This window comes from Polypterus senegalus, chromosome 18 (genome assembly GCF_016835505.1).
Source record: "Polypterus senegalus isolate Bchr_013 chromosome 18, ASM1683550v1, whole genome shotgun sequence".
Lineage (NCBI taxonomy): Eukaryota > Metazoa > Chordata > Cladistia > Polypteriformes > Polypteridae > Polypterus > Polypterus senegalus.
In genome coordinates this window covers 12,124,383-12,151,889 of record NC_053171.1, presented here as the reverse complement: position 1 = coordinate 12,151,889, position 27,507 = coordinate 12,124,383, and the positions used below count along the sequence as shown (strand labels likewise).

General features: G+C 39.1%; 1 protein-coding gene across 3 annotated transcripts in view; it reads left to right on the top strand.

The window, feature by feature from the left end:
- The window catches only part of LOC120518740 (zinc finger and BTB domain-containing protein 18), a 38,489-nt gene that overhangs the window by 3,522 nt on the left and 7,460 nt on the right, over positions 1 to 27,507 (top strand). Inside the window, exon 1 of one of the 3 annotated variants that reach the window (XM_039741685.1) lies at positions 19,095 to 19,166. The exons of 1 other annotated variant lie outside the window; for it this stretch is intronic. The gene's annotated coding sequence lies outside the window, so the exon portion shown is untranslated. Of the gene's footprint in view, positions 1 to 19,094; positions 19,167 to 26,910; positions 27,014 to 27,507 lie in introns of those variants that run through there. One more of the 3 variants, XM_039741684.1, reaches the window with a different exon arrangement.

Sequence of the window (27,507 nt, the reverse complement as noted above, 5' to 3'; positions counted from 1 at the left end):
CATTCTGGACCCTAATCGTCCCCTGTCAGTAATTGGCTATGTCTCTCACCACTGGCTAATGTGTAGGGAGTTTACCGCCACAAAAGTGGCTGCTGTCATATTGTCCAGGTGGGTGCTACATATTAGTTGTGGTAGAAGTGGCTCCCCACTGAAGCACTTTGAGTAGTGAGAAAAGCGCTATATAAATGTAAAGATTACTATGTTAACCTTTTCTTTCTTACACTGCCTGCTCATGTGCCCACCTCCAACTCGTCACTCGAGTCGTTGTCGTCTTTGCACAGTCCAGATGCACCTGTGACTCGCGTAGACTTTTCATTGCTCTGGACCATGGTGGTAGCGAGGTGGGAGGGGGGTGTGAACAAAGTGCAGGAGCATCTAAGAAGATGTTTGTCGTGGATGCGAATCGCTGTATGTAGCGTGTAAAACAGTTTGCTATGGTGCACGCGGTCGTGCATCGTAACCGAAAACTCGTTTTTTAAAGACTGCTCACTTCATTGTGTTTTAACCTCAGTTGTAAAGGAATGTTTTAAGGATCCCATGGGATACCCCTCGCAAACAGTTTTACACGCTGCATATGGCGATTCACCTCCGAGAAACATGCCTCTATGAACAGTCAGCATGGGTCGGAGCTGCATGTGACCTCTACGACAGACGAATATAAATGACGCCGGTTTTTCTGTGTCGTCGCGTCCGAGTTGTTGGTTGTGGCTCTGTGAGTTGTCGTCGTATCCAATGGTCTTGGAGTTGGTGGGCGGGGCGTGGCTACTTCCTGCGTGCGCCATAAGTGTCTCACTTGTCGGCTTAGTGAATCCACGCCCCTTCCGGCGTGCTTTCCATGGTTGTCTTGCCTTAGTGAATTATATATATAGATACTATAAATATCAAGTAAAACTTTATAAAGCCCAGTAGAATTTATTTTAGAGAATTAATGTGGGAAGAAAAATGTTGTGCATCAGTCTACATTGAGTAGTACAGTGACATTCTTAATTGCTTGTTTCCCACAGAATAGTGACAGTAGTACAATGCCAGCTACAGGAAAAGAAGAATACAATATATATATATACATTATAGATGGAAAAATCATACAGTTGTCAATATAAATGGCTTTTGAGTAACCCTATGATTTGTGAGCAAAAACTGAATCTAGTGGTGCAGTTGCCAATGGCTCTGTCTGAAAGACAGGAGAAATTTAACTACATAGGATAGATAGCTGAAGCCTGTAATACTCATTGTCTTTCAGAGGTAGCATGTGTTGTACGTGTCATGTCAGAAGAGAATTGTGTGTCAGTATTATTATGCACTTTACAGCCTGGTGAACTTTCTTGATGATATGTTGTGCCCACCTTGGGTCATTTGTCTTAGTGACTTTCTCCACAGCATCATCCCGATGCAAATAAGAGTGTTGTTTGCTTTCTGTGTCCTGAGGTTTGTGTCCAGCTTCCTGGTGTTGGCGGTTTTAATGGAGACTTTTTTGTGCCCTGGCACCACTTTGTTAGAAGGTATACTGTGCCTTTCTGTCTTAGCTACCTTATTATTGTTGCAGGGCAGGCCTATCATGGTGTTGAAGCTGTGGTGAAAACACAGTTGCAGGTGATCAAGGAGTGCAACAAGAGGCTCTGCACACTGCCCTGTAAATAAATGGGGCTTGCCAGTTAGGAAGCATAAAATCCCCTTGCAGAAAATAGAACTAAGTCCTGGTGCTTGGTGATCTTCTTCGAAGGTGTAATGGCTTTAAATGCTGAGCTGTTGTCAATACGCAGTAGCCTGACACTTCAGTTTTTTCATCCAGTTGTGCAAACTGGAGGTGGTCCAAACTCTCTAGAGTTTTATTTTTAATATGTCACACCTGCAATCTTCGAAAGCAGTGCACAGGTGCTGGTCATAAAATTAGAATATCATAACAAAGTTGATTTATTTCAGTAATTCCATTCAAGAAGTGAAACTTGTATGTTAGATTCATTCATTACACACAGACTGATGTATTTCAAATGTTTATTTCTTTTAATTTTGATGATTATAACTGACAACTAATGAAAGTCCCAAATTCAGTATCTCAGAAAATTAGAATATTGTGAAAAGGTTCAATATTGAAGACACCTGGTGCCACACTCTAATCAGCTAATTAACTCAAAACACCTGCAAAAGCCTTTAAATGGTCTCTCAGTCTAGTTCTGTAGGCTACACAATCACGGGGAAGACTGCTGACTTGACAGTTGTCCAAAAAACGACCATTGACACCTTGCACAAGGAGGGCAAGACACAAAAGGTCATTGCTAAAGAGGCTGGCTGTTCACAGAACTCTGTGTCCAAGCACATTAATAGAGAGACGAAGGGAAGGACAAGATGTGGTAGAAAAAAGTGTACAAGCAATAGGGATAACCGCACCCTGGAGAGGATTGTGAAACAAAACTGTGGGGGAGATTCACAAAGAGTGGACTGCAGCTGGAGTCAGTGCTTCAAGAACCACCACGCACAGACGTATGCAAGACATGGGTTTCAGCTGTCGCATTCCTTGTGTCAAGCCACTCTTGAACAAGAGACAGCGTCAGAAGCGTCTTGCCTGGTCTAAAGACAAAACTGCTACTGAGTGGTCTAAAGTTATGTTCTCTGATGAAAGTAAATTTTGCATTTCCTTTGGAAATCAAGGTCCCAGAGTCTGGAGGAAGAGAGGAGAGGCACAGAATTCACATTGCTTGAGGTCCAGTGTAAAGTTTCCACAGTCAGTGATGGTTTGGGGTGCCATGTCATCTGCTGGTGTTGGTCCATTGTGTTTTCTGAGGTCCAAGGTCAACGCAGCCGTCTACCAGGAAGTTTTAGAGCACTTCATGCTTCCTGCTGCTGACGAACTTTATGGAGATGCAGATTTCATTTTCCAACAGGACCTGGCACCTGCACACAGTGCCAAAGCTACCAGTACCTGGTTTAAGGACCATGGTATCCCTGTTCTTGATTGGCCAGCAAACTCGCTGACCTTAACCCCATAGAAAATCTATGAGGTATTGTGAAGAGGAAGATGCAATACGCCAGACCCAACAATTCAGAAGAGCTGAAGGCCACTATCAGAGCAACATGGGCTCTCATAACACCTGAGCAGTGCCACAGACTGATCGACTCCATGCCACGCCACATTGCTGCAGTAATCCAGGCCAAAGGAGCCCCAACTAAATATTGAGTGCTGTACATGCTCATACTTTTCATGTTCATACCTTTCAGTTGGCCAACATTTCTAAAAATCCTTTTTTGCATTGGTCTTAATTGATATTCTAATTTTCCGAGATACTGAATTTGGGACTTTCATTAGTTGTCAGTTATAATCATCAAAATTAAAAGAAATAAACATTTGAAATACATCAGTCTGTGTGTAATGAATGAATCTAATATACAAGTTTCACTTTTTGAATGGAATTACTGAAATAAATCAACTTTGTCATGATATTCTAATTTTATGACCAGCACCTGTATTGCAAAGGAGTGAGGCTATTTGTCTGTAATCTTTATGACAATTCACTTTTGTTTTCTTTTAAGTAAATAAAGGACTGTTACAAATGGACGTACGGAGTGCGTTGCAGGGATTTTCTGAAGCTTAATGAACCATTGCCAAGAATGAACCATTGTTTTAAACATCAAGAAGACTAATGTCATGTTGCTAGATTGGAAAATTTTAAAACCTTTTAGAAGTATGTTAAAAAAAAAAAAAGTATCCATGTAAAATATAATTTTTACTAAAGTAGTAAAAACAATGGAAAATGTGTATTTGTAATGCCTTTATTTGGGAATGTTAGATCTTTCCTTATGTTTCCCTGGAAGTCATTTTTGAAGAGATGAATGAGGAATGTGCTCCATTAAGATACATAATCAAGAATTGTAGAAGTTACAAAACATTTGTTAAATTCATAATCTTAAAATTCAAACGAAAAATAAAAATCTAGTAAGAAGAAAACTCTGATCTGGCAACACTGAACAGTTTTCAGGCAATCATGGCTGTCTTACTGGTTTATATAGAATTACATTGTTGACCAGTAATCTGTTGTTTTTATACTCAGAGTAGAAACGTACATATAATGATCTAAATCAAAAGTACGATGTAAGTACTGCATCAAAAACAGTAATGTCAAGTTGTGCACATTGTGCACATGTTCTGGAATATTGACATTTTGTAGTTTTCCGTACTTTGTGCTAGTGTGGGGAGCTGTTAAATATATACACTCACTAAGCATATCCTTAGAACCTCTATACTAATACTGGATTGGGTCTCCATTTGTTCCATAAAGAGTCTCACTTCTTTGTTGCATGTATTCCACAAGATGTCAGAAACATTCTTTTGCGATTCTGGTCCATGTTGATATGATGGCATCACACAGTTTCTTCAGATTTTTCAGCCGCACATTCATGCTGGAAATCTCTGGTTCTAGCACATCCCAGTGGCGTTCTTTTAAATTTGTATCTTGTGAATGGGAAAGCCACTGAAGAACGCAGAACTCATTTCTGTGTTCTCAAAGCCAGTTTTTGTGACATGGTGCATTATCATGTTGGAGGTAGCCGCTAGAAGATGGGTATGCTGTGCCAGTGAAGGGGTGTGCATGGTCGGCAGCAATACTTAAGTAGGCTGTGGCATTTTAAGGCATGATTGACTGGCATTAACTGGACCACAGTGTGCCAAGAAAACATTCTCCACTGCATTACATCATCATTGCCATCCTGGACAGTTGACACAAGGCAGGTTAGTTGCATTGATTCACGCTGTTGGCACCTCAGCAGAAATTGTGTTAAATCAGACCAGCCTGTGTTTTTTCAGACTTCGTCAGTCCAGTTTTGGTGAATCCATGCCCACTGCAGCTTCCCCTTTTTTTCTCTTGTCCGACAAGAGTTTGAACCCAACATGGTCTTATGCTGTCGTCACCCATTTGCCACAAGGTTTCGACGTGTTGTTCATTCTGAAATGCTTTTCTGCTTACCACAATTGTACGGAGTAGTTTTCTGGATGACCGTAGTCTTTGTGTCAACACGAACCAGTCTGGCAGTTCTCCTCTGACCCCTCTCATCGTCAAGGTGTTTCCATCAGCAGAACTGCCTCTCGGATTTTTTTTGTTTCTTTCGCACCATTCTGAGTAAACTCTAAAGACTGTTTCGTGTGCAAATCCCAGGAGATCAGCAGTTGGTGAAATTCTCAAAGTAGCCTGTCTGGTAGCATCTGTCAGGTCAGGGTCCAAATCACTGAGATCACTTTTTTTTCTCCTTTTTGGTGTTTGATATGTACATGGCCTGAAGTTTCTGATCTGGATCTGTATGGTTTTATTTATTGTGCTACTGCCTAATGATTGGCTGATCAGATAATTGCATGGGTAAGCAGGTGTAATTAATATTTTTCTCAGTGAGTTTATATATGTGGGAAGATAATGAGCAGACAATGAAAAAGATTTGGAGTCCAACCTGGCACACTGTAAACTTGACTCTCAATGAAAAATCAAATGAACAGTGAAAAGGTATCTTCATACAAGAATTCAGAAAGGAACTGACAAAGATGGCAGAGCTTCCGATTTTCAGTACTGCCAGCTATTAGAGGCGGGTCCAGGCGGATGGACACGGGAAGTGACGTCAATAGTATCTTAGCTGTCAGTCATCTTCTCTGCCGAGGGAGGAAGAGAGAGGCATTAAAACACAGCAGCAGCCCCATAGTGCGGCGGTATAATTACTGTCGTTCGAGCCCTTCAGCTGTCCCCTATGCACATATGCGAGACAATCCTTAAATTTCATAGCAATTTAGAAAAAATGTTTTTGATTGCTGGATTCTGGTTGAAGATTTTTTTTTTATTAGTTCATAGTCTGAAATAAGATTCTTAAAAACCAAAGTGAAGTTATTTTAAGGGAATTGTAAAATTAATTTAGAAAATATCAATAGAAATATCATTCGTAGTACATATGCCAGCAAATACTGAAGATTTGATGTCCCAGAGCCAGAATGGATATGCACAATAATAACCTTGTTTTTGAATGCCCTAAACTTTCATTTTTTTTTTGGACTTTATGAATTAACTTAAACAATATTGTGATTGGTAACTTTATTTTGCACACATTGCTGGTGATGAATTGGTCCCCTATATTTCCACTGAAATGCCTGATAATGTTGGAGCATGAATTAAAAAATTCTTCAGATGTGGCACATGGGTATTGGCTGTTATTGATTCTTGTGTGTCCTGTGTTTATTTTAAATTATCTATCAAGTGGCTTTTCGTAATGAAATATTTAATCTTATTGAAATGTTTTGACAAAAGAGATCATTGCATTTAGATGTTCACTTTTAATTTTCTAGAACTGCGCCAAGGGATAATGTATTTCTTGTTTGGAAACCCTATTTGCAGATGGGTGTCCTGCTGCTGTGACTGGATATGCCAGATTGGAAACAACAGCAGTGTTCAGATATGTCAAGGCAAGCAATATTTGCTTTAAAAACACGCCTCAGACCATTAGGCCAATCTGCATTTTTGGCACATAGCAGGATGAATCTATGGATGTGTGATGATTGAACCCCAGACTGTGTTTTGTAAAATCATGAAAATACTTGGGGACTTCACCAAACTCCACATAATGCACTGAAGTCAGTAGAGAAGGAGGAAATGAACTTGTTTCTGGTGGATTATAATAGTGGAGTGGTCTTTTCAGTGTCCCTGAGGGCTAGGGAAGCATCTGCCAGTTATGCTAGACTGATTATCGTGGCCAAAAATGTGATCAAAGCTGCAAGTCAGCAGTGTTAACCACTGTACCACTAATAACAAAAGAGAAAGAAAGAATTATAACCACAAACAAAATACAAGAAATGGCCAGAAGCTAGTAATGATTAAATAAAATCTTTATTATTGCGCTCACAAAGTTCCAATCTTGGCCATGCCACGAAGCAGCAGTGTGGGACTGACTTGTTTTATTGTTAAAAGTTGTGGCTTTGGGTGCAGCTGGAACATCTTTTTTGTTTCCCATATATCTCTGCAGATGTTTTGCACTTTCTTCTTCCATCAAGAATAAAGAAACACCTTGTAAACTGTAATAAATCTTTTGTTATTATTATTTTCAGATCCAGCTGGGTACATGGATTGTTATGCATGTATATATGGGGCATACACAGCTGCGGGCATTCACCGTGACTCTCCAAAGACTGGCTGAAAATTAATGAAAAAGTTGTGTTGTGTGACGTGGGCCTTGCCAGCACTGTCTTGTTATTTGCTAATTGATAGGACTGGATTCTAGTTGTATCATGGGCTGCTGTATCTTTATGCGTGATCGCATCTGGTAAAAATGTGCATACTGCCATTTAGTCATTCAGCATGACTGTTGTTCTAGCTGTTAGGTGACTTGTAGCTCTTATGTTGCTCAGACTGTGTCAGTCTTTTTTGTTCCTTTTATTAGTCCTAACCATAGGACTGCTATCGGTTGAGTTTTGAGGCTCCATAGTATTACTGCAGGCACACATTTTACTCTGCTCTGCATTAAAACCCCAGCGAGCTAAGGGTTCTGATGCTGAAATTCAGGATGAGCTGGAATTATTACGTTGTGTTCAAGCTCAATTCCACCAAGTTGAAAGCATGCAACTCATTTTCGTCTTCCAAATTTCTCAACATAGTTGTATGCACCTATGAGGTGGTCACTGATGGAGCAGTTAATTACATGGAGAGGGCAGCGGAAAACTAGCAAAGTGACTGTTTGGCACCCTTCTCTTGCTTCAAATGTTAAAGGTTCCAAAGTGTTGGTAAATGTGAGGAAATAGTAATATAAGCAATTAATGCCAGGCAGGCTAAACCAGTTTGCAGTCTGTTCTAAACACACCCTGGAGAAGATGAACCTGAGAGCTCCTGTTCCTTAGGAAAATACAAATTCAAATGGAACGAGGCCAACTAGTTGCCCAGGTCTTCCTGGGTGTTCTGTACGATATTGGAAGTTATTTCAGCTGAGAATTTTCAAGAACCTTGTGATATATTGACATTTGTGTCACATTACAGTAAATTATTTGTTTTTAACAGTTTTGAGTACGGTTTGTGGTAAAATGGTTTTGCATTATATACAATATGGCTGAAGGTTTGTGGACACCTGAGCATCACACCTCTGTGAGCTTGTTCGATATCCCATTCCAAATTAAGCACACGACAGTCCGGCTCGGTGAGTCTGTATGGTTTGTGACTGAGCTGTTGCTGCTCCAAGATGCTTCAATTTCACAATACTAGCACTTAGATTTAATTTGGACAGGTTAGCAGAGCATAAAGTTCATATACTGACCAGTGGAAAAGGTGGCACATTTAAAGTCACTGAGCTCGTCCTGAGTCATTCCACTGGAAGTATTTGTCATTGGAGACTGCATGGCCAGAATGGCATGTAATAAAACTTTGGGCAGCTTTGCATAAAATGTCTGTTACTGTGAATAGTTAAGTGAGCAGAAGATGAACTGATGAGCAAAAGGCATAAAGTTAAAGATGACATATTAGTTTAATATTTTAAGAAATATTACATTTATACTTCCATCATTCACTTGTACAAATTACCAAAAATATTAAAAGGGCCCAAAGCAAAAGTTTGTACACCTGACATTGTCAGTACTTAGTGAGACCCGCTTTGGCAAGTGTTACAGCTCGTAAATGCTTTCTGTAAGAGACAGCAAAGGAGACTTTTAGTTCTTACTTGAACTTGAGTATTTTCACCCATTCATCCTGGCAAACAGCTTCTAATTCTGCAAGATTCTTGGGCCGTCTTGCATTCACTGTTCATTTAAGATCTGTTCACAGACTTTCAATGAGGTTTAGGTCAGGGGGACTGTGAGGGCCATGGCTAAGCCATCAGCTTGCGCCCCTTGAGGTATTTCATTGTAGATTTTGAGGTGTGTTTTGGATCATTACCTCGTTGTAGGACCCATCCTCTTTTAACTTCAAATTTTTTTTTTGCCTTCAGATGGTATGATGTTTGCTTCCAGAATTTGCTTGTTTATATTGAATCCATTCTTCCCTCGACCGCTGACATGTTCCCTGTGCCACTGACTGTAACACAAGCCCAAAGCCTGATCAATCCACCCCATGCTTAATGGAGTCCGGCACCCCTTTTTCTCTAAACATACCTTTGCACATTGTGGCCAAAAAAGTTCTATTTTCACTTCATCAGTCCACAGGACTTGTTTCCAAAACATATCAAGCTTGTGCGAGGACGCAGGAACGGTTCTCTTCTACTGTCTCTACCATGAAGGTCATATTTGTTGAGGTGTCGCTGCACAGTAGAAAAGTGCACCACCACTCCAGAGTCTGCTAAATCTTCCTGAAGGTCTTTTGCAGTCAATCAGGGGGGTTTAAGTTGCCTTTCTAGCAACCCAACAAGCAGTTTATTTGACTGAAGCTAAAGTTGAAATGCTATCCTGGTAGGTAAAATTAATCAGCCCTCTGCCACCTAATAAGACAAACCCTTGAATCACCCTCACTTTAAATCTCTTTTCAGTTATGGAAAATTAATTTCAAACGTCTAAATATTCACCACAGTAAGACTTGAAATATTCATTTTTGTTACGTAACAAACAGAACCGCTCGCCGCCTAAATTTATCTTTAGGCGAGTCCTTGTGAGATGGCTCCTTGTGCGTATAAATGGCAATATTGTCAGCCAGTAATCAAAATTATTTTTCACATTTCAAATATTGTTTGAATCCATTCTAATCTTTATTAATAGGTCTTCTGGCTACATAAGTTTCCATTTCCATGAGGCACATATGCATGTGAACTGTTTTCAAAATCAGTTATTAAAACTTTCATACGTAATCAAAAGTGTTGAATACCATTCAATTGTGAAGTACTAATCAAATTTAATGGCGATGAAACATGTGGAGGAAACCCCAATGCTTTATTTTTTTTTTAAAGGGACTTCTGCCTTCTTTTCTTTGTTGTAGTTAAATGAAGATGAACTTTGGCCAGTCATAAATGGAGCAACAAAAGCTCGAAAGCCGCAGCTGAATGTGGCGAGCTACTTCGAGGTTTTTTTGCTTCTCTGCATTCTCCTTGATTACGTAAGCTTGTGCAGTGAAGAATTTATTATAAATTTGACTTGATGCAGTCCTGTCAGCTGAAGTTACAGAGACAACCGCAGTTTATGGTGTGACCATGTTTCTAAATTGTGTGCTTCTTATTAAGCTCCTTTGCTGAACGTTGTGAGAATCCAATAGTATTTTTTGTAGAAATCACAACATCAGTGTCAATGTCATATATTGGAATATAGAATAAATGCATTTTTATGCAAATACCAAAAGAATAAATAGATTACATAAGGAAACATGAAAATAATCCCTGTACTCAGTATATGAATTTTATATTAACATTGAAATATTTGCAGTACTTTATTGCTCCAACCCTGGTACATACTTTGTATGACCCTTATTTAAATGCTATTTTCCACTTTATATTTTCTACAAAAGTGTTATGTAGCATATGCAGAATGGTGGCACAGCTGTCCTTAATCTAGGATTTAATCTTTGTTTCCTTTGAAAAGATGAAACATAAAACCTCCATAATTACAAATCTAATCAATCTTAGGTATTTACATAAACGTTTGATTCCCATTCCCAGGTGGAACTTTATTAAACCCGGAAATGGGAATGTAGTCTTAAAATATATGGGGTGAATGTACAGTGGAAAAAAATAAGCTAGATGACTCAAAGTGGAGCCACCATGTCTGTTTAACCTTCAACTAATTGTGATTATAAGCAAATGGTCTTCTTGCACGCCTTGTCACTTTAAAAATAAATAAATAAAAAACCTAGGAGTAGTGTTACAGAAACATAGGAATTCATGATGAGCAGAATGTGTGCACAGCAATTATCCCTGTGTGTGCTACCATTCATATTTGGACTGCCTTACACATCTGGGACAATTAGAAAATCAATTGGCACTTCACTGTAATTTATTAGAACTGGCAAAATTATATGTTTTAAACAACTGGAGCAATTTGTGAACTGATAATTTTGACACATGTCACCATAGTAGGGTTTAGTTTCGATGGTGGAATTTTCAAGGACTTAAAAGAATTTCTGCAGTACTGAGAATGGATATTTCCAGCTGCTGACACCTGGTTTTCTGAATGTGTATGTGACCTTGTACAAATGAGCTTAATTTTTATGTTTATGTATTAAGCCTCAGATAAACCGATCTCTGTGATAATGATAAATCACATGGGCTGAATTTGTGTGGTATTTACGAAGTAGTAAAGACTAAAGTCTGGCTGCTGTGCTGTGTGAACGTCACCTTTCATATCTGCTTATATAGAGTAGGTAACCTTTTGTTTTACTGTAGCCGTGAATACTGTTGGACCAGGCTTTTGAAGGGACAGCACAACAGATGGATTGATGAGCTTTCGTGGAGAATACAGAACAGATGGCCTGAATTCCCAATGTGCCAGCAGCCAGTGGGGCTGAATTTTTAAAATGCTACACATGACTAGTGGGATTGCATTTTTGTTTGAAGATCAATCAATGTATAGCATTAGTAAGTGTTTCATTAAACTGTAATAGAATTGTTCACTTTTTCAAGGATGAACTCCTTGTGGTTACTAATACTTAAATTTGTGATAAGGCCATATCACCAAATGACAGCATAATTGAATGGAGGCAACATATTTAAGAGACATAATGCAGATATTATGAGAAACACAAAAAACGCCTGCAGGCATTCTGTTCAACTTACTATGCAAGTAAAAGTTACACTGTACTCAATGTGCATGACGATAATTACCCTATAAATTTATATTTATGATGACCTAATATTAATCTGTTAAATTGGGCATTATGGGAGCTATGATTATATAACACATTAATTTCTGATGCAGCACTTTTCACAGAAAGCAGGCTTAGATCCCATATTGAGATTCTCAAATACAGTTATATAGGACAGTATAGTACCCTTAACACTAGAATTACCAGAGCCTACGAAAAAACTCGTAATTCCGTCCCACCTTAAACTGCTTCTTAAATCCCTTCACACCTCTCCTCCAGCGCCCTTTGTCTTCTAAATGTGCTGATAAAGAGAAGCCGGCTATTCCATCCCCCACCAATTTAGAACGTGCACGAACTTCTCTCAGCTCATGCCTTGATTGAGTATCTGGGAGTGAAGTGGAGTTTTAGAGCGGAAATAATAGATCGTTGTTTGGAACACACGCATTTCATGTCTGTTCCGTTTCTACAGTAATCTGTGTCAACACATTGTTAAAACAGAAACTTTTTTATATTCTAGTAGTAGATGACAAAATGTAGGCATAAACTATATAATGTATGAAGCCTGAAGTCCAAATAGCAAAGAAACATTTTCACAAGAATAACACAATTGCACTTTTATTCAAACATATAACTGCAGAAACAAAAAGCCGCCTTAACATGCGACATTAACACCAGTTTACTGTAACTGACTCCGTGGCTCAATAGACTCAACCCCCGCTTGGGAATCAAGGGGTCGTGGGTTCGATCCTGCGCCCCTCCGTTTTGAGAAGTAAACTGCTCTTGTCTTACTGTTTTACAATAAAAGCATACATTTGATTTCAGTCTGTAACAGCCGGTGCAGTTTATGATCCTTGTAAAGGTTAGCTTTTTTTTTATTCACTTTTCACTCTCTCAGTCGCGTTCAGAATCAATCCATACAACCCCATCTGACACGGCTGTTTTCACTAAACCCCGGTTCTGACACACAACGCTGGCGAAGCTGCCTTCTTAGTATCTCACCGTCACTTGCTTTTCGTCTTATTGAGTGTTCCTGCCAGTCCCGCATGTTGCTGTATGCTTTTTCTTTTGTACTACAGGACATGCAGAGGAAAGAATGGTAAAGACCAGTAACTTCGGCGCTATATGCAATCATCAGACACTCCCCATCTGCCCGTGTCGTTCAAGCACAGGAACATATATTAGTGTAAAAGTATAACAAAAGTGCACTTTTATTCAAGTGCACTTTTCCATTGCCTTTTCCTGTAAGAAGCAGTGTACACACTTCTCTCTATCCAGCATACAGCAACATGCGGGACTGGCAGGAACACTCAATAAAACTGAATAAAAAGAAAATCAAGTGACGGTGAGATACGAAGAAGGCAGCTTCACCAGCGCCTGTGTGTCAGAACTGGGTGGGGGCGTTAGTATGCATCGTGGTACAACGCAGAGCTATAGCGCGTCTGTATTCTGTTTCTTTTGTACTCGAGGGCACGCAGAGGAGAGAATAGTAAAGAGCAGTAAGTTCGGCGCTATATGCAATCATCAGACACTCCCCATCTGCCCGTTGTTTTGTTATACTTTTCAATACTTTTATACTGCTCAAACTGGCATGCTCAAAAATACACGTGTAATGCCACGAAAAGTGCACGCAGACACTTCATTTCTCAAACAAAACAAGTGCACTTTTATTCAAAACTACCTGTATAACCGAAGAAAAAAGAAAGCAAGTTACAGTAGGCGATTGATACGACACCTTGCATGGTGCAATGCTAAGAAGTGCAGATTTTCATTCCGTGCTATATGAAATCATCACATTCAAATATTAACAGTTCCCACACACCCAAGGACCGTCCTTCCTACATTTACGACACGTGTACTTGTTGCCGTGTACACACCTCTCTGTGCTTATGGTTTCTATTACACTGAATGAGCACCTGACACTGTACTTTCTTCCCTGGGGAAGGTCCCATCAGAGAATTTCCAGTTCTTGCATAAATTCACACCCGATCTGACGCTGTTCGCTTTCAAATAATATTGCATTAGTGCGATTATATTTTCACATATATTGTCTCTTTCTTTCAGGTGTGTAATAGAAACCACAGCATAGAGAGAAGTGTGTACATTGCTTCTTACAGGAAAAGGCGATGGAAAAAGTGCACTTGAATAAAAGTGCACTTTTGTTATACTTTTACACTAATATATGTTCCTGTGCTTGAACGACACGGGCAGATGGGGAGTGTCTGATGATTGCATATAGCGCCGAAGTTACTGGTCTTTACCATTCTTTCCTCTGCATGTCCTGTAGTACAAAAGAAAAAGCATACAGCAACATGCGGGACTGGCAGGAACACTCAATAAGACGAAAAGCAAGTGACGGTGAGATACGAAGAAGGCAGCTTCGCCAGCGCTTGTGTGTCAGAACCCTTTAGTGAAAACAGCCGTGTCAGATGGGGTTGTATGGATTAATTCTGAACGCGACTGAGAGAGTGAAAAGTGAATAAAAAAAAGCTAACCTTTACAAGGATCATAAACTGCACTGGCTGTTACAGACTGAAATCAAATGTATGCTTTTATTGTAAAACAGTAAGACAAGAGCAGTTTACTTCTCAAACGGAGTTTACTTCTCAAAATGGAGGGGCGCAGGATCGAACCCACGACCCCTTGATTCCCAAGCGGGGGTTGAGTCTATTGAGCCACGGAGTCAGTTACAGTAAACTGGTGTTAATGTCGCATGTTAAGGGCTTTTGTTTCTGCAGTTATATGTTTGAATAAAAGTGCAATTGTGTTATTCTTGTGAAAATGTTTCTTTGCTATTTGGACTTCAGGCTTCATACATTATATAGTTTATGCCTACATTTTGTCATCTACTACTAGAATATAAAAAAGTTTCTGTTTTAACAATGTGTTGACACAGATTACTGTAGAAACGGAACAGACATGAAATGCGTGTGTTCCAAACAACGATCTATTATTTCCGCTCTAAAACTCCACTTCACTCCCAGATACTCAATCAAGGCATGAGCTGAGAGAAGTTCGTGCACGTTCTAAATTGGTGGGGGGATGGAATAGCCGGCTTCTCTTTATCAGCACATTTAGAAGACAAAGGGCGCTGGAGGAGAGGTGTGAAGGGATTTAAGAAGCAGTTTAAGGTGGGACGGAATTACGAGTTTTTTCGTAGGCTCTGGTAATTCTAGTGTTAAGCATTTCTGTGCATATAGTATAACTAGGGGTTTACCCCATGCTCGCCAACTCCCCTTGCCTGTGCTATATGCCAGGTACTTCACATCTCTGCCACTCGTGTTGTGAAGAGGGGGGGCTGAATGCACCCCACGCAGACGTGGTTGCTCCTCCGAAACCCCCTCTTAAACGGTGATGCAATGGGAAACAAAAATTTTTATTTTACCTCCTCTTTGCATGATCAACTGCTGGCTTGCTGCTGCTGCCGTGCCGTGTGATCTGCGTCTCATGGGCACTTCAAACATTTAAAAGCCTGTACAGCAGCTGTCTTTGTCATCTACTCTTTGTCTATTATTTCCGGCCCCGGGTGTGGTTAAATCTTTTGTCACAAATTCCTGCCTCGCCAGACGCAAGTTCTTGATATTTTTTAGTTTATAATTTAAAAACAGAATAAGAATATGAAAATCTAACAAAATCACATTAAAGTTCGATAAATTCTGAAAAGAATGATAACAAACATATACAGAGCTCAGCATAAATGAGTCCACCCCCTTTAAAAAGTACAAATTTAATCAGTAGCTCAATGAACAAAAGAACAATTTCCAAACTTTTCACAAGGCTGAGTTTTATTGAACACTTGTTTAACTCCATAACATGAAATTAAGGTTAATAATATAACTTAGATCACAAAATCTTCCGTTTTACTCAAATTGGTTGAAGCAAAAATGAATACACCCCGCAACAAAAACTACTGCATCTAGTATTTTGTATGACCACCGTGATTTGTAAGGACAACACCAAGTCTTCTAGGCATGGAATGAACAAGTTGGCGACATATTGCAACATCTGTCTTTTTCAATTCTTCAAGAATAACCTCTTTTAGAGCCTGGATGCTGGATGGAGAGTGATGCTCAACTTGTCGCTTCAGAATTCCCCACAGGTGTTCGATTGGGTTCAGATCAGGAGACATACTTGGCCATTCAATCACCTTCACCCTGTTCTTCTTCAGAAATGCAGCAGTAGCTTTAGATGTGTGTTTTGGATCATTGTCGTGTTGGAAAAGTGCACGGAGTGATGGCAGCATCTTCTCCTTCAGTATAGAGCAATACATTGTTGAGTTCATGATACCATCAATGAAATGCAGCTCCCCAACACCAGCAGCACTCATGCAGCCCCACATAAGGACACTGCCACCACCATGTTTCACTGTAGGCACCATGCATTTTTCTTTGAAATCCTCACCTTTATGATGCCATACAGTTTTGAAACCATTAGTTCCAAAAACAGTGATCTTTGTCTCATCACTCCAGAGTATAGAGTCCCAGTAGTCTCCATCTTTTTCAGCATGGGCCCTAGCAAATTCTAGGTGTGCTTTTTTGTGCATGGGCTTTAGGAGTGGCTTCCTTCGTGGACGATACCCATGCATGCCATTCCTCTGTAGTGTGCACCGTATGGTGTCACGGGAAACGGTCACTCCAGTTTGGCTTTCTACTGCTTTAGCTAACTGCAGTGATCTTGCATGGCAATTTTCTTCAACCCTTCTCATCAGAAGACGCTCCTGTCGAGATGTTAACTTCCGTGGACGGCCCGGACATCTCTGTAAGATGGTTGCACTTCCATCTTTCTTAAATTTTTGGATCACTTTTGCTACAGTATTTTGACTGATATGTAAAGCTTTGCTGATCTTCTTGTAGCCCTCACCTTTTCTGTGTAAAGTAATGATTTCCTTTCTCAGATTTTTTGACATTTCTGGAGCCATTGCTGACAGCATGAAATGGGAAGGGCTTTTCTTTGTTAAGTAATGCCATTTTATAGTCACCTGTCTGCTGGACACCTCTTAAATGAATCATTAGACTCACCTGTGGTTGAATGCCTGTTCATTAGAATTTTGTAGTCTTAAGTGTGGCTTTTCTCCTAAGACTATAATTGGGGTGTACTCATTGTTGCAACATGGGCTTTTTTGTGTGTGCAAATTAACAAATCTTGTTTGCAATCAGTGGCCCACATTTGTGGAAGTATTTTGTAGTGCAGTATCTTATAGAAAATGTTGATACTGAAAGGAAACTTAAAGGTTTTCTGACAAATGTAGTGGGGTGTACTCATTTATGCTGAGCACTGTATATGTAGGTTTTAAAATAAGCCTGATTTAAAGTGTGACATAAAAAAGTCACACAAAATCGTTGCACTTTTAGGTTTAGGATTTTTATTTATATATATATATATATATATATATATATATATATATATATATATATATATATATATATATATATAATCTGATGATTGCCGGGCATGTCAATTTACTGACTTCATGCCAACCTTCCAACATAGTCCTGTTCGCCCCCTTTTTTCTGACAGCTAGTAGGGTTGCTGCCTGACAGAGTCGTTGCTGTACAAAGAATAAAGAGCTATGGCAAGATTAGCCGACTTGTTTTTTCTCTTTTCCATTTTGTCGTGGTACATAAAATACAAGACAACACTCAGATTAGCCTCTCCTGTTTGTGTGGTCCAAAACACCCGTGTTCTTTGCTCCTTATTGCTGCATTCTATGTACTGTACTTCCAAGTGAGCAGTCTTTGGTTGTCAGCTGTCATGCACACAGAATCTGCTCCTATGACTAAACCTGTTTGATTTAGTTGGAGTGAGTCATGGACTGGTATTCATGCGAGTGCACCATGGACTGGGATGATGAAGCCATATTTAGAAACTACTTAAACACACAGAGAAAGGGCATGCAAGAATCCATATTTAAATCTTATCTCTGTCATTTATCACAATGTTGTGCATGCATTCCACATGAGATGAATTTCTATGAACAGTCAAATGATAAAATAGGTCACCCCATGAAATGTTTTTTTTTTTCTTTTCTAACAAATGTGGACTGTGATGAGGTGCAGAGCAGGACATTAGGGGTTGAGTAGACAGCTCAGCTGACATCACCAAGGGGTGCTGTGCCCGCAGTATTCAGAGACATTATCTGCTAGGCCAAGGCCAGCAGCCGTCTTTAACTCAGGCTGATAAGAAACTGCTTCTGAAGGCCATTGTAATCTAGACATTGGAGGTTCACATCTGGCCATTGACAGTTTCTACAGTACAAATCTGCAAACAGAGATGACTTATAGTGTGAGACCATGGTACTACATGGAAATATCAAGATTTGATTTTCATTTAAACAGTATTCATAGGTAAAGATAAAATATTTTGATCTGGCAGTAAAAATGAAAAGGTGAAAAATAAAGAATAATACCATTTTCATCTGTGGGAAAAAAAGTAAGCCCACCCTTGACACTATTAGCTGGTGTTCCACTCTTAAGTAGCAGGCACTTCTTATAACTGTCTAGCAGATTCTGAATGCCTCCCACTTCTCCATGCAGAATTCTTTTAGCTGTGCGGTGTTTGAGGGGTGCCTTGCATGCACAGCCCATTTCAAATCCCTCCACACCATCTCAGTGAGATGGGATTTGACTTGGCCGTTCCAGAATCCTCCATTTCTTTCTTTTCAGCCATTCCTTGGTGGATTTACTGATCCGTGTAAGGTCCACTTTTGGTTAACCTCAATCTACTGGCAGATGGCCTCACATTATTGTCAAGCACCCTCTGGTGCAATGGAGAATTCATAGTGGATTTTGTGATGGTGAGCAGCCCAGGCCCTGATGCAGTGAAGCAGCCACAAACAATAACAGTTCCACCACTATGCTTTACAGTTGGTATCAGGTTCTTCTGGTCAAATGCGGTCTTTGGTGTTTGCCAAGCATGTCTTCTGGTAATATGGACAAATTAATCTAACTTTGCCTGGTCTGTCCAGATCACATTCTTCCTGAAATCCTGGTCTTTGTCTAGTCATTTGTCTTGCCCTGGTGTTATTTCTTCTGTTGATGCAATTTGTGCAGCCTTTTTATAATGATAGATTTATGCACTTCAATATCAACAGTGGTAATAGCTACCTGTTGGTCCAGTGATGAAACTCTGCGGTTTTAAGAGACAGTCTGGCCTGGACAAGCTGGCAGTGGTTTGAAATGGTCTCCACTTGTAGATGTTCTTCTGGACAGTGGAGTGGTTGATTTTCAATTGTTTGGCAATCTTTTTAAATTCCTTCGCAGGCTCATAGGCATCTCTGTACTTCTTTCTGAAGGCCAAAGAGAGGCCCTTTGGATCATCACCATGATGACAACACACTTCAAGAATAAAGAACAAGCCAAACTAAATATCCGAAGTTTAAACAACAGGATAGAGGCAGACAAGATCTTCTCTAATGATGTTCTTATCATCTCCACCTGATTCTAATTTGAGGTAGTGATAAATGGAGTGGTGCATTTACTTTTTCCACATGTGATATTTGCATTTATATTTATTTAAATTATACAGTGAACCACAAAATGTAAATGTGGCATGATGTTTGTATTATATCACTTTTATCTATAAATACTGTTTAATTAAATCAATAGTTCCCAAACTTTTTTCGGCCGCAGACCCCTTTACCAAAAACCTTTAAAACCGTCGACCCCCTAGTCTTTTACTTTACTTACTCAAATTAATAAATTTGTACAGTATTCGATATTAAATATTTAACTAGATATCAAACTTTTCATTTTAATCACTTGTAATTAATGATTGAAAAACATAAAAGGACTATGGAATATGGAATTATCTTGTGCAACATTTAATATCGAAACCTGCATTAACGAAAATTAAAGCAAAAAAAATGAGTTTTTTTTTACATTTTTCACATTTATGAAATAAATACGTAAATTCAAAATAATTACAAATAGTCCAAGCTACACTGTCTGCATTTCTTTTTTGGTTCAGTCATATTATTATCTGAACAAATAAAAACTTTTATTGGCAAACAATTTCAACAGCCCATGTGATAAAAAATAAACAATAAAGTGTGTACTTACTTGAAACAGAAGATTTTTGTTCAAACTCAAATAAATAAACTGTGTCCTCTGATTTTCTTTTTCGTAGTACTGCTCCTCAATAAATAATTATATTCAAAATTCAAATCACAAATAAGTACATGTCACATCAAACGAACCAATTTATAGTGTTTTATGAAAGCATGACCGTACAAGACTGATAGATTCTGCTAATATCGAATATCCGGCGTCTCGTCTCATTGCGGACATACAACGGTTTTTCATGTCCGCACTTGCTTTGATACATTTGATAAGACAATGCACAGACATGTTTGTGCTACATGTATCTTAATGCATTCTTACGTGTGACTCTTTTAATGACACATTTTACTTTTTCGTTCGCAAGTTTGGTATGTAATGTATTTTTATCAGAAAAGTGTAGGTACCTATTGGAATCTTAGATATTTTGAAGTAAACAAATAGCAGTAGTAAGGGGTTCTATTTTTGTTGTCGTTGACCCTCAAATTTTTTTATTGAAAATATCGACCCCTAGAAAGTTCAAATCGACCCCAGGGGGTTGATATCGACCACTTTGGGAACTCTTGGTTTAAATGAAGATCAAATCTTGATATGTCCTCATTGGTTAAAAAAAAGAAAAAAAAAAAACATTTCATGTTTACTTTTTCACATGGATGTAAACAGTCAGGACAAAGATAGACTTTGTAATGTGAACAACACAGACGTTAGATCAGAGTTGTTGACCTGCTCTGTTTCATTGTTTGAGATTTGGTCATGTAAATGCGGTCTATGTACACTTTTACTGTACATGTTGTGCTGCTACAAAACTCAATCAGTAATTCATTTATATAATTAAATGAGATCTTTTCTTAATTAGCCATTCTTGTTATTTATTCTAAAATTATTCTGCAATAGGACTACTATACTATGACTGGCCACACAAGCTAATACATGTGTAGAGGAGTCCTGCATTTGTCAAATAATATTCTGTTGCACAGATTTCACAACTGTTGTTTGGAAACGGCATTAATCTTCAAAGGACAGGGAATGGACTTAAGTTGGCATCCTAGAATGTGCCACAGGTGCTGGATATACCTCCAGGGACATAGCCGGCCAGATAAGGGGGCTGACATCATATTCCCAAAAGTTGGCACATGCATATGGTTGGATTTTCACTGGACCCACGAGTATTGAGAGGCATTTGTTTGTTCAGAGAGATTTGTTTTATAGATAAATACATTTTTTACTTGACGTACTCGACTCCCATAACTATTTTGAAGTCATAAACACAGGTATGTCTGGAAATCTGTACAACAGCAGCCCTAATAGGAGAAATCAAAGAACCAAAAAATAAACTGTCACCTTTGTTACTTTTGACGAAATTTGCACAAAGATTGGTTTACATCAAGTGAGCACAGTGCGTCCCCCATTTGACTTGCGTAAGCACGCTCCATTCTTTCATTTTAGTATCATGAGCATTTCATGGTTTACTTAAGAGAGTAGCTTCCTCATTTGTCTGTCAAATTTGTAAAATGTTTCCAGCTCGGTAACTTTATTAGTTTAAAAAAAAAAAAATGTTTGTATTGGTTAGACCTCTCAGACTGGTGGTGCACTTCAGTTTATAATCAGGAAAATCACTTGTGGTTAGTTAGTTCACTTGAATTTGTGTCATTCAGGAGGATGTATTGAAATTTTGCATACCTGAGCAGGCAGTCTTTTGTCTCAATTCACTCTTGTGATGTTGCAGCAGATTAACTGAAATCATACAAGATTTTGATCTGTGAAATTGCCTGGATGAATGTCCCGGGTTGTTGACTTTAGCTTTTGTTCAAATGTTCCCTTGACCTGCCTATTTAAAACCATGTGTGAAAGGAACAATGATTATCTTTGATCTTCTGCTAGTGAGAAACACTTTTATTATAGTTTAGGTCTGAGTGAACAGGAATTTTCAAAGTCCTTAGCATACTGTGCTCTAATGTCAGAATTGTCAGCCTTAGAAGACTTGCACTTTAATTGATGCTTTGATGTTGGAAAACTTTGATAAAATGAATTTCCCCAGAATTTTTTTTGCGTCCTTCTCTGTGATGTATGCTTTTCATACTCAAAGAAGGTTGGTTCAGGCAATTAGCATTTGGATTTGTCAGGTTTTTGTATTGTTGTTATTAAAGTCCTGCTTAGCCTTTTGCTCTGCAGTGAAAGACGCTGTAATATTTTCAGGCTGGAAAAGCCTAAAAGCAAAGAGGAGAAGCCCAGACGTTTCAGTGGAGTGTTTTGTTTTTTTTTCGTTTTGTTCAGGGTCTTGTGTTAAGAAATGCAACTTTTGGAAGTACTGAAAAAAAAAAATCAGAAAATGTACACATTAAAAATCAAAAGGTGAAGCAATTGTAACCATCTAGATGCCTTTAAGGAAATATAAAGGCCAAGTCTAACAAGGTTTGTAATGGTGATGTATTAGTAGGCCTGGGATGGTACTTGTTTAGCATACTTGGAGTTTAAATATTTTTTGGAAACTACTGCCATTTTTACACACATACTGTATATTTTTTGACTTGTTGGTCTTCAATTTTTGTTTGAGAATAACAAGACCGTACATGATGTGGTGGTTAGCGCTGGTTCCACAAAGTTTCAGCAGGCTGGGAACGAATCCTGGCCTGTATGGTGTGTTTGCTATATGGAAGATTATTTGTGCCAAATTTAAATGCAGTTCAATGTGTTAACTACTTTGCTATGCAATTCATATGCATATGGTGCATTTAGTTGTGGCATGGTTTTATCGTGTCAAAATTAAAAGTGTATCAGCTAAATGATCAATTGCTTTTCACTCCAGCATTCATTTTTCATGTTAGTTTAAAATGCAGTACAAAAGCGTATTGCATTTTAATTTCTCTCTATAGATTGCTTGTCAAAAAGCAGAGGTACCATATTGCTGCTCTGAGTGTATTGCATTTCGATTGAAGACCATGCATTAATCATGCCAAAAACATACATAAAGTAATCAAATGAGCAGTCAGCATCAACAGTTGAGGTGGGAGGCACACCAATCACAAATGTGTTCAGTTCACCCAAAACGAAAGATGCTTAACTGGGAGTTAATAAGGTAGGGGATCCGCCATGTCATTGAACAACTGGAAGCTAGTGATGTAAATGATGATTTCATTCCCTTCCATGTCAACTGAATGCTGGAAAGGGCTGGTGTAGTAGAAGCAGCAGCAGCAGCAGCAGCAGAAGAAGAATTTCCATCTGATACAGTAGCACCCTTAGAATGTATTTAAGAGTTAATGTCCTGAAAAGCCTCAGGATATGATCATGTAGATCATCATGTGGAGCATTTGTATGCTGTACACCTGTATTGGCTATTGTTAAACTTGACTTATCATTCAGGACTATCAGAAGAAGAGTGGAATCTATACTAATAAAAGGCAAAGCCCTCACTGACTCACTCATCACTAATTCTCCAACTTCCCGTGTAGGTAGAAGGCTGAAATTTGGCAGGCTCATTCCTTACAGCTTACTTACAAAAGTTAAGCAGGTTTCATTTTGAAATTCTACGTGTAACGGTCATAACGGTCAACATGTTGAACTTTCTTATTTATGGCCCCATCTTCACGAAATTTGGTAGGTGGCTTCCCTGCGCTAACCAAAACCGAAGTACGTACTTATTTCAGTGGTATGATGCCACTGTCGGCCACCATATTGAACTTTCCAACAGTCTTTGTTACTTATTGGCCCATCTTCAAGAAATTTGGTACGCGGGTTCCCAACGCTAACTGAATCCTACTTACGCATATATATACGCCCATTGCCTGCAGCTCGGTCACCGTGTGAGGCCGTTGGTCCTCCATCCCAACGCCTCCACGCTGTTGGCTGCCTGCCTATATAAGGCCGTCCGTCGCTCCAGTCTCTACATTCCCTTCCTTGCTTCGCCACGGGATTCACGTCTCCCTGCTGATAACTACAGCCTTTTTATTTAATCCACGGCTTCTCCGCTGTTTTATTGTTCATTTGTTACGATTATAGTTATTGTGTAGGTATTTTAGACTTACTTTACATTGTTCAGATACCCATTTCTTTTATCATTCCAACCATACCCCCATTAACATGTCTATTGAGGTGATCACCATCGATCAAAGAACTGTCACTTACCGAGTGGTTTCCATGCCAGGAGATGGCACCTACCTTTTCCATTCTCTGTGTTACATATTGCACGGCCATATCAGGCTCACTCTTGATATCCGGAGGAACAATGTGTCTTATGTATTGAATGACTGGGACAGGTTCAAGGTGTGGACTGATGGCGGTACAGGAGATAATTAGTCTACACAGGAGCACTAGAAGAGTGAAATGCTTAAGCCCTTCACCTATGGATCTGCATGTGAGTTGATGGCTGCCGCTGAATTGTTCAGTTGTCGCTTTCAAGTGTACCGAAATGGCCAAATATTTTACACCTTTCGACAACCGCCAATGCCTCTTAAACATCTTAGATTCACAGGTGACGATTTCAGTAGTGGACACTTTGATGTTTATGAATGTTTAAACTCTCAAAAGCTGGATGTGAAGTTATCGATGAAACTGTTTGTATGCTTACAACGCTTGACGCTTGACGGATGCCGAATGTCACTTCAGCACAAGTCCTACAAATACTGTCGTAATTGAAACAAACCATGAAACTCAAACTGATTATGACAGCAGCAATCCAAGCTGTGAGATTTGAAACAAGATTACTGTTCACATGGCCAACTGTACGTTGCATGATCAAGAGTAAGCTCAGCGCACAGCTTGGCCATATTACAACCGGAGGGCCAAACTCACAATTTGGTATACAAAGAGATCCTGAACAAATAATTATTGGTATATTTTCCCTCAGTTTAAAAAGGTTTAATTTTCTTCTTAATAAAAATTTTAAGGTAGTACACGCACAAGCTGGTATTTTGCTAGTAATATGATATAAGGCAAGCATAACACATTATTTAAACAGTTTAACATAAGAGTAAACATTTTCAGCGAGACCTAAAACATACTTCAGTTCTCACCATTTCATTGATCACTCCACAGTCCACATTGACAAAATTTGTGCTTGCTGCCAGAACACAGAAATGTGGAAGTGGAACACTTCTGACCCCAACTGTCCACACCCCATGCCCCATTTTTTGCAACTGATTGGTCACTTTTGGTACGATTAATGCATGGTCTTGTATTAAACTGCAGTACACCCAGAGCAGGCCTAAGCAAAAGGCAATACATTTGCTTTTCATTTGGTGTACATTTGCTTTTACGCTTGATATCCTTGTGCCAGTTACCATCGAGGTAGGCTATGGCTCTTAAAGGATAAGTCTGGTATTTTTCAAGTCAAAGTTATTTCTTCACAGATATACTCTGTATGCATTTGTCAGGCAAAATTGTGTTCTAAAGTTTAGCACTTTCTGTAAATTAAAAAAAAAAAAAACATCTTGTCTGCTATGCTGTTTTACAATGGAGGTTGTGGGACATGGAAGAAACGCTTTTATTTTTGTTGCATGTCTGTGACAACAAAAGAGATCTAGAAGTGATCATTTTATCACATACCAGCCTATTACCCAGTGGCTTCGCTCACTGAGTGCAAGGGAAAAAAATAAAATGTATATAAATTATTAAACAGTAAAACATTAACATATAAGAAGTAAAGATACATTGAGCAGTACTGGAGTGCTTTTGGGTAAAGTACATTTTAAAGGCACTATAACACAACAGGTAAGTAGCACTAACAGCTGCTTAAATGTATTTGGATCATCTCTCGGTAGCAGATCCCTTGTGAAAGGCGCTACACGACCAATCTGGTATAGAAATTACATTTTCTATGCGATCCTGCAAATTTCTGCCTGACAACCTTGCACTACGTGCCTTTGATATAAGAGAAAATTTATTCTGAGAAATGTGGATGCTGCCCTTCCGTGCTTAACGGGCAGAAGGTCCAAACAATTCCCAAGTCCAAAACTTAACATGAATAGGTTGGTACATCTTCTTAGATGTAAACCCTCCATCGTCTTAAAAGAATTTATCACAAAAGCAACCTTGAATGTTGCGGGGTTTTAGTGACCTGAACTCACCTTAAGGGACAGTAAGTACTCGTGAAGCACAATTTCCAAAGAGAGTTTTGCTTCGATGGCGCTGATCACACTCATTAGCAATGATTTCCACTCTCCCAGGAGCCGACGGGGCACTTGGAAGTGTCACAAGCAGTGCGAAAAGAGAGGACGCTGCCCGAAACTGCAAAGCTCTCGACCCAGCAGAGCAGCCCAACATTCCGCGCCTCCGAGCGTCCACTTTGTTCTCACGACCCCTCGCCGCTGAAAGTGATGTCGTCTTCACATTATTTACAGCTCGGTGTAGTTAAAAAGTAGAAAGACGCAAAGCTGTTTTCCTCATCTCTTCTACTATCAAGTACTGCCAATTAAAAAAAAAAAGTTATAATGTGGCAGTTTCCTCGACAGTCACGTGAACGAATAAATAAAACTTCTCTGTCAGAACGTGCCTGGCAACGAACGGCTCAGCACTGGAGTCCAGAGAGGAGGGCTGGGAGAGGGCGACGCGGGGCACACTTCTATGGGATAGATCGGCGTGTTTGTGTTTGCTTCTTTTCAATATCAGTAAAGTAACTCTAACACAAATAATAACAATTCATAAAGACGATATAAAAAATGGTGTCCACAAACCTAGTGATTAGTTCCTGTATTATAATATGTTCTGTGGTCATACATAATTTCTGTTTCAAACCCGAAAAGAATTTTATATATATAGATTCCTCGTACTATTTCTATTGTGCTTGGGATACGTTTTGTATTTGCGTATAAGAATTCACACATAAATACAGAAGTAAGTCAAAACAAAACCAGCCACGTGGCACAAGCAGTTTACTGTGATTTGGTCTGTTGGGAGGAAACCAACCCACTGGGATGGGATGAAAGGTTGTTACTCAGGTGGCGCAGTGGTAGTGCTGCTGGATTACAGTAAGGTGATTGTGGGTTTGCTTCCCGGGTCCTCCCTGTGTGTAGAGCACTTTGAGTAGTGAGAAAAGCGCTATATAAATGTAAAGAATTATTATTATTAGGAAGATGAGGTGCTGAGCTATCACACGCATGGCCGGTGGTCTTTTAAAATGGCTGAATCTCATAATATTGATGTTTCATTTTGTTAAAAAATGACATATATAAGCTATTTTACAATGTGTGTGTAATCGCAAGATGCGGATCGATACTCAACACCTGTCTTCACTTCAAGACATATTTGGTAAGTTTTTAAGCTTTTTCTCTGTGTCCCATAGACAACAATATAAAGCACCAGTGTAGGCAAAATATTTTTTTAAACTTTTAGAAAGTAATTAACTTTAGAACATAGTTTTGCATGATAAATGAATATATAGCATGTTTATGAAGAAAAAACTTTGACTCGAGAGAAGGAGAGTGAAAGGACAGATAATACATTTTTGCACACTACTACTCGACATTCAGGAGTACTTACTTATTGGCAGAATCGAGACAAATCCCTGTTAGCAGAAGAAATGTTAACACATGTAACATTCTTTTATGCCTCGAGTCTTTAATATTTTTCTTTTCTAATATTTTACCAATAAAATGTTGGATTATTGGCCATTTTGTGATTAACATTGAGACTGATTCATTTTAAGTGTTCTTTCTGCTGAGGATTGCATCCAAAATGGCATTTATCTCTTACATGTCAAAACAGCAAATAAATGTAACAACATAAATATAGTGTTGAGCAAA